This window comes from Pinus tabuliformis, chromosome 2_2 (assembly GCF_031772625.1).
Source record: "Pinus tabuliformis cultivar Carrire ecotype Pingquan chromosome 2_2, CPIR1, whole genome shotgun sequence".
In the NCBI taxonomy this organism is placed as follows: Eukaryota; Viridiplantae; Streptophyta; class Pinopsida; order Pinales; family Pinaceae; genus Pinus; species Pinus tabuliformis.
The window spans coordinates 988,205,685-988,214,403 of record NC_142300.1 but is presented as its reverse complement, the minus strand read 5'-3'; positions in this window follow the sequence as shown (position 1 = coordinate 988,214,403).

The window sequence follows — 8,719 nt, the reverse complement described above, 5'->3', positions numbered from 1 at the left end:
CACTCGCTTTGCTGCTGCAAACAAAGGCCTGGTGCCTTTCGGATAGCCTCTCTGATATGTGATGGAAAATGGCACCACAGTGGTCTCATGGCACTCATGCTGATGAGAAGGACCACCTATCTCATGCTTGACCTCTGATACTACCTGTGGAGCGTTGAAGAAGTCACAGGAGATGAAGTCCTCCCAAGCAATGCCCTGCAATCCCAACTGATGATCCACCAAAATCTGGATAAGAGCGAAGTGATATACACTATTGAGCTGCTGCCGAGGGTTCTTGTGCTACATGAACCTTTTCATTTTCTCTATGTTCCCGCAGATGAAAAATGGGAGGTTCATCATACGCACCCTGGTAAAGTACATGAGCAACGATGTGATAGGCATAAAGGCGAGAAAACCTCCCCTCACAACTGAAGTATTTCATGATCAATTTCATGAGCGGAGCATACTCATCTCTCTGAAATCTGAATGGGAAAACTCTAGTGAGCTGACTCAAACAAGTGGCCTTAATGTAAGGCTCATAAAGTTCCCTCTCCACCTTCATCTTCTTGTGGCACTATTCTCCAACATTTGGTATGTCTGTTGCCACTTATATGGTTTCGGGTGTCAATGTGAAAGTGACCCCTGCAAAGATAGACTGACCTCCATGTAGGTGAAGTGCAAAAAGATAGGCGAACTCATGATGAATCCTGACATTTTCCACCCTCTGACAAAATTCGAAACATGCTAAGTGCTGGAAACAAGACATAGCGAGAAGGCATGCCTGCAACTCAGTGAGGGTGTTTGGTTCATCCCTGACATGTCTGCCACTCCTAGGTCTCCGGGGAGCCTGTTCTCCTGAAGCTGTATCACTATGAGTTTCCCCCTCATAATCTGATGAAACTTCTGAAGCCATTTCTGCTACTTGTACCCTGAATTTCTTTGTTGTCCTCTGAACCCACTGAACTGGTAGATGCTCTGCAAATCTTTCAATTTGATCACTTTTTCCAAGTTTTGAAGTGGTTTGGTACCATTTTGGGCTACTGGACTGTGTGTGCCACACACAATTCCCAGTGTGCCACACGCCTCGTATGCATCGCGCCCTTGAAATTTTTTTACTGCGGGCTGGCTCCCAGTGCGCCGCACGCTGTGTGTGAGTCGCGCTCCCTGTGTATGCGTCGCGCTCCTTGAAACCGGCTCTCACTCGCTCAAATTCTCACAATATCAACTTCACACCTTTGCAAATGTATTCTCCAAGTCATGCAAGAGCTCAATGCCATTTGATTTGGGCAAAACATGTATATATAGGCTTGAGAGAAACTGGTTTGATTTTTTCTTCCTTGAAAACCCCCTTTCTATTGTTTTTTGTTTTGCACTTTTCATTGACTTTTAAAACACTTTGTTTTTCCTTTTTCTTTGAAATTTTGGCTCTCATGATGAAATTTTCAGTGTTTCTTTGCGGGGACTGTGTGACTGAGCCTTTGGGTTCAAAATCCATGACTGCATCTGAAAATGTCAGCTGTCAATTTTTGGAAAATTTTCCATAGTTGACCTTGTTTGACTTTTCTTCAAAATAGAGTTTTTGAAGAAGAGTCGATGTCTCTTGCAGTGATGATGAGGCTTTCTGCACTGTAAGTGTATAAGATCTCCTTCTGGACTTCATGGCTTTTTTTCTGGACATGTTTTTCAACGACCAAACTGATGAATTTCTAGACCCAAACAATAAAAAATGACTCTGTCCTGAAATAGGACCAGACCTTGACTATCATGAACTTCACTGGTTTTTGGACCAAGACCTGAACCAGCAGAGGCTCGTCATGAGGGGAAATGAGTAGCATGACTTTCTCCGTCAGATCATGACATGTCCCTAGCAAAATGTAGCTGAGTGGATGAAGCGGGACACCTAAAATTGAAATGCACAAAGAGCTTTGATCTTTGACGGAGGGTTGACGAGACTAACTCTAATAGAACCAATAAAGAGTCAATCATTATTCAAACACATTTAATTAAATCTACAAATTGAAACAAATTCAACAAATACAACTACAATGATATATTGACATATATTTTCATGGACTCCCTTTCAATACATAAAAACATCAACGAATTTCATATAATCAATTGTCACAATCTCAAACAAATTTTAAAATTTCAAAAAATAGAGATCAACTATTTGTCTTTTTGGTACCATACATCTCTGAATTATTCATAAACATGCATATGAACACCCAAATGAAAAAAATTTCAACTTGCAAAGTCATTTTCACTAATAGCCCAATAGTATTTTACACTCTATTTAATTTGACAAATTAATTCCACAAAATTATAACCATGCATGTTTAAGATGTAGGCATTCTAAAAACAAATCTAAAATTTCATAACCTTTCTAGCATTACAATTGCAACATCAAATATTTATTCACATTAAAATAACAATGAGCTTATAGTTCACAAGGTCCAATGAACTTATAGTTCACAGGGTCCAATGAACTTATAATTCACAAGGTCCATTATTAACTGTAATAGTATACTTTGTAATTGAGTAAGCACTCTCTTAACTAGTCCCATGAGTATGTTGGAACAAGAAATTCTACCAGGCAAAATGGAGGTGATATAGATGATTCTGATTCACCTATTGATATGGATGTTTCTTATGATTATGAATTGAACTTGTCTACAAATTTTGAACAACCTTCCTTCAAAGAAGTTGCTTCTCATGATGAATGGAAATAAGTGATGCAAAAGGAGTATGATGCCTTGATAAAGAATGGAACTTAGAATCTGGTTGAACCTCCATTGTGAACCAAACCAATTGGTTGCAAGTGGGCCTACAAGAACAATTATAAATCTGATGGATCACTTGACAAGCACAAATCCAGGCTTGTGGCAAGAGGTTTTGCATAGGAGGAAGGGGTCGATTATGAGGATACTTTTGTCCCCACATCAAAATGGGCTACCATATAGACAAAACGTTCATCAAATGGTTGTAAAAACATCTTTCGTGAATGAATATCTGAAAGAAAATGGTTGTAAAAACATCTTTTGTAAAAACATAAAGTATGAAAACTTGTGAAATCCTTGTATGTCCTCAAGCAAGCACTATGAGCATGCTATGAAAAGTTAACTAAGCATCTTCTGAAACTCCACTTCAAACATTATGATCATGATGTTGTAACTTTGTTTGTCAAGGAAGCTGGAAAAAATTTGTATATCTTGTGGTATATGTACATGAACTTTTGATGAAAGGGAACAATCAGAGCTACATTGCATCCATAAAGAAGGAATTGAGGAAAGGTTTTCAAATGATTGACTTGGGCTATGTTCACTACTATCTTGGTATTGAAGTAACTCAACATCTGAAGTATATATTACTCTCTCAAAAGAAGTACATTGGAGATCAGTTAAACAAGGTTGACATGGCTAAGTGCAATCCTTTGACTACTCCAATGGAATAGAACTTAAATCTCACATCCACTGAAGGAAAAGAATTTGAGTATACAACAAGGTATAGACAACTTGTAGCAAGTCTCAACTACCTTACTATTACTAGACTGGATATTTCATTTGTTATTGGAATCCTCTCCAGGTTTATGCAAAAGCCTTGTGAGGGAAATCAGTCTGCTGCAAAAAGAGTTCTAAAGTACTTGAAGGGAACCCAAGACTTTGGACTCAAGAATACATAGGCAGGCGACTTTAGATTTATTGGATACTCTAATTCAAACTTCAATGGAGACAAAGAAACTGGGGTATCTACCTGAGGTCGTGATTTGAGTCTTGGATTGGGAGTTGTCTCCTGGAGATCACACAAACAATTAGTTCTAGCAGATTCCACAATAGAGGGAGAATATGTGGCAACAACTAAGCCAAAACAAGAAATTGTTTGCCTCAGGAAACTTCTGGAATATTTGCAGGTGAAACAAGTACATTCAACTCCGCTCATGATTGATAACACCTCTGTAATAAAGTTGGCCAAGAACACAAAGTTCCATGATCGAACGAAGCATATCAATACAAAATACCATCTGATTCGACATCATGTTGAGGCCAAGACAATTCATCTACATTATTGTTCAACTAATTAGAAAATTAAAGACATTTTCACCAAAGCACTTGGAAGAGAAAATTTCAAAATATTTAGAATGGTGCTTGGACTCACCAACATCCCCTCATATTAAGGGGGGGAACTAGATCCAATTAGATTCAATGAATAGATTTTTAAAAAATAAATAAAATATTTTTTTATAATTGCAAATTATTAGAGATAAATAATGCAAAGTTGGCTCACCTATACATCATTTGAGGATGAAGAAGTGTTTAAGGAAGGATAACCTTTCAACCAATCTTTAACATCCTTTCAATCCCCTATCACTTGTAAGTTTAGATTTCTTGACACAATTAAGATGGCTAACATAAAAAACTGATTCATATTATTGTAGTACTTGTTAGGTTGTTGTATTTTTGTTCTTAGAATAAATTAGTCATTCATGTTAGTCATTTTTAGTTGTATTACTTATGAGATAGTCACATATTTTAACCCGTGACTAAATTAGTGATTTATGTTAGTCGTTTTTAGTTTGGTCACTTAAGATTGCTCATTTTTGGTAGTATTTCAATTGGAGAAGCTGTGGTGACTAACGGTTTTAGTCACCTAGTCACTAATTTCTCATTTTCTACTAGTGTATATATAAAAGTGACATAATCATGTTGTAAATATCATGGAAAAAAAATGGATGAAAAGTGGAGATAATAGGATTATAAAATGATGACATAAAGATACAATTCTTGGACCCATTGGATTTTACTATTAAGGGCACACAAATGGTGACACATGGGATGAATTAGTTATCTCAGTCCAGTCCTTGTCTCTCAAAGTCTTATCAATTTCTTACAGTTGTCTTGCCACATGAGAGAGTGGGAGAGTCACCGCCGAAAATTTTGTATTGAAACAAGAGATCATTTTTGGAGAGATGCAAGATTTAGTTTAATGATTAGTCCACTTTATACCCATTTATAGAAATACTCACTTGATAATAATTCAAGAGGATAAATGCCAAAAACAAAGGAACAACATTCGAACAATACACTCTATAATTATTAGTATAATAAGCATTTTTTCTTTTATTTTAGAAAAATGATAAGAAATTCAAATTGTATAAGAAAAGTGTAAAAACTTCTAAAGGTCACACATTTCATCATGTCCAAAAATATAACATCAAAGAATTAGTTTTATAGGAGATTTCAAGTAATTCCTTAAAAGCCAAAATATGGAGTTCGTTTTTCCTAACTTTGACTTATAGGAGTAATAATGATTGAATGCAATAAAGACTTTTCCCAAGGTGAGAAATGTTGTGTTGTTTATTTTACATCTCCTTTTATCCGACATAGCCCTGCTGCTAACATAATCATTTAGTACCCCGTCGAGTTTACCTTGGTAACATACAAGCATAGGATCGCTTCCACCAGGCTTGTTCGATACCCCAACAGGGTTACTATATTTCCAATTCCTTATTAGCGAGCTAGTATATATATGATCATTTTTGTGGAAGATGGATGGTATATGAGTTTATTCAAACACATTATTTCACTTCTTCGGTTGGGTTTTTGAACACATCTTTCACCATTGTCCTTCTCTAGTGGCTATTTTAATGTGAAATAAGATGGAACATTTCAGAGAATAACACAAACTTCAGCATAATTATTAATTATTTTATTTGTATTGTTAATGTTTAATGTAAATACTTCATGGATGTCGGCCTCCTTAGAAAGTTATGGCACTAATTCTTATTCTAGTAAGGATTAATGGAAATTGCTAAAAAAAAGGTATTAAAAAAGAATAACTAACATGAAGGGAGTAATAATAGTTTTAATCATTAATAACTCAACCCTTATCCCCCAAAATGATCATGATAATGGTAAAGCAAATTAGGAAAGGGGAAGGGTAGGCTCTTCAATCAATCATAATCATCATTTTAGAGAAAAATATAGGGGTCAAGAGATCATTATACCTAAATAATATTCCTAATATAGAATGGATACATTCTTGTTCAAAGTTGAGTAAAGGAATGGTGGTTGTAACTAAAGGTAACAACAATCATGAATTAAGGTAATAGCAACTGTGACTTAGGTAACAACGATTGCAACTTAATGAACAAAAAATGTGGCTTAGGTAACAACAATCACGAATTAAGGTAACATCAAAAATTACTTATATAATTTATTCATCGAATAGTACCATTGTTTCATGTTACAACCTCAAAAATACCCATATCATTTATGAAGTATAAAGCATGACCATGAAAACCCCTCCCAAAAACGAACTTAATGGACAATCTTTGCATGGTGACATGGGGAAGGGTTAGTCATCGAATAGTCATAGTCGCTTTACAAAATAATGGTGAATTAAGTGTGAATAATACCTAACAAGTCTTACCAAAAGATTGTTTGATATTATATTTGAGGAAACCATATACTTGATAAGGCTAAGGAACAAATGGATAGATGTAGAGAAATAGTATAAAACTCAAGAACTTTCTTCATCGATTTTGATGAAGGAAAAGAATTGCAACTATGAAGGAAACAACACTTGAAATATAAAAACATAAGAGAAATCATAAAATAAATAACACTTTATTGGAAGTAACCAAAAATAAATAAATAAATAGCTTAAGTTACAGCTTCTGTGATTTCAAATGCAATAATGTTGTTTTCTAAAGGAACAACAATATGTTTTAATAGTAATGGTGAATAAGCATAAATAAATATATTTTGGAAGAATTTTTTTGTAGAAATACTTAGTATAAAATGATAAATTAATGACTAGGTGACTAAAAAAGTTAGTCACCACAATTTTTCCAAGTGAAATAGTACAAAAAATGAGCAATATTAAGTGACCCAACTAAAAGCGACTAACATAAATAACTAATTTAGTCCTAGGTTACAATATTTGACTATATAATAACATGCAATCCTGTTAACATGCAATCTTGGGGAAAACAGTTTGAGGGGGGATTCCAACTGAGCTAAATGTAAATCATGTAGGCATCATACCTAGCAACCTTGTTGATCTCCCCTTTTAGGTGGCAGGGGTGACCAAGGGAATACAAAAATTACTTTAAGGAAGGGAAGTGCTCAATACAAATGTTGATGTATTGAAGTATTAATAATGCTACTAAAACCAATAGTTTCTATGTATTGAAGCCTAGGGAAGAAATACCCTTTGAGAATAAAGATTCAAATATGGGTATCTATGATTTCAAGTAACTCATTCCTCTAGAGTGCAAATATTGTGAAGGAAAAAAACAAGCATGGAAATGTTCTTAAAGGATGAGCACCAAAATTGGTTTGGAAATTGGTCTGTGAAATGACTTGTTTATAATGGTTCATATGTTGTAGAATTATAGACTTAATTCTCTCCAAAAATTCTCAATTAGCTACAATTAAACTAGTACCCCATACATTGATGTCAAAGACAAAGGTTTGTCATTTGTTTGAGTTTGTTTGGGGAATAATTTCTTCACTGATTTTAATAATGAAGAACAAGGATTTCTTGATTTATTGAGGATAAATGTCTAAGAGAAATCCATTCATATTAGCAAGATACATATCTATGAGATGAACTAGTCATGTGAGAAGATATGGATACAAACATTTTAATTATATTTAATGAATGCATCATTTGTTTTGGAATCACAAATTTTGTTCATTAGGAATGTGTTTTAGATGGAAATACCCAAAAATAGTGTATGAATAAAGAATTTGTGAGGTGTGTCACTTTGCTGAGTTTGTGTGGGGAATAAGTTTTCACCCATTTTTTAATAATGGAAAAAAGGGTTTTCTAATATATTGAGGCTAATTGTTCAAGAGTAAGCTCTTCATGTAAGCAAGATACAACTTTAGGAGATGTGGAGGTAAACCTAGTTAAATATGATGTTGATACAAACATTTCTAAATAAACTTAAATAACTTTGGATTCATGAATTTTATTTGTGTAACATATCTAAGTATATACTATTAAATGCATATTTATGACCCACTATCTACGATATTTAATAGTAATGTTAACGGGATATTTCATTTGTTGTTGGAATCCTCTCCAGGTTTATGCAAAAGCCTTGTGAGGGAAATCAGTCTGCTGCAAAAAGAGTTCTAAAGTACTTGAAGGGAACCCAAGACTTTGGACTCAAGCATATATAGGCAGGCGACTTTAGATTTATTGGATACTCTAATTCAAACTTCAATGGAGACAAAGTAACTGGGGTATCTACCTGAGTTCGTGCTTTGAGTCTTGGATTGGGAGCTGTCTCCTGGAGATCACACAAACAATTAGTTCTAGCAGATTCCGCAATAGAGGGAGAATATGTGGCAACAACTGAGCCAAAACAAGAAATTGTTTGGCTCAGGAAAATTCTGGAATATTTGCAGGTGAAACAAGTACATTCAACTCCGCTCATGACTGATAACATCTCTGTAATAAAGTTGGCCAAGAACACAAAGTTCCATGATCGAACGAAGCATATCAATACAAAATACCATCTGATTCGACATCATGTTGAGGCCAAGACAATTCATCTACATTATTGTTCAACTCATTAGAAAATTAAAGACATTTTCACCAAAGCACTTGGAAGAGAAAATTTCAAAATATTTAGAATGGTGCTTGGACTCACCAACATCCCCTCATATTAAGGGGGGGAACTAGATCCAATTAGATTCAATGAATATATTTTTAAAAAATAAATAAAATA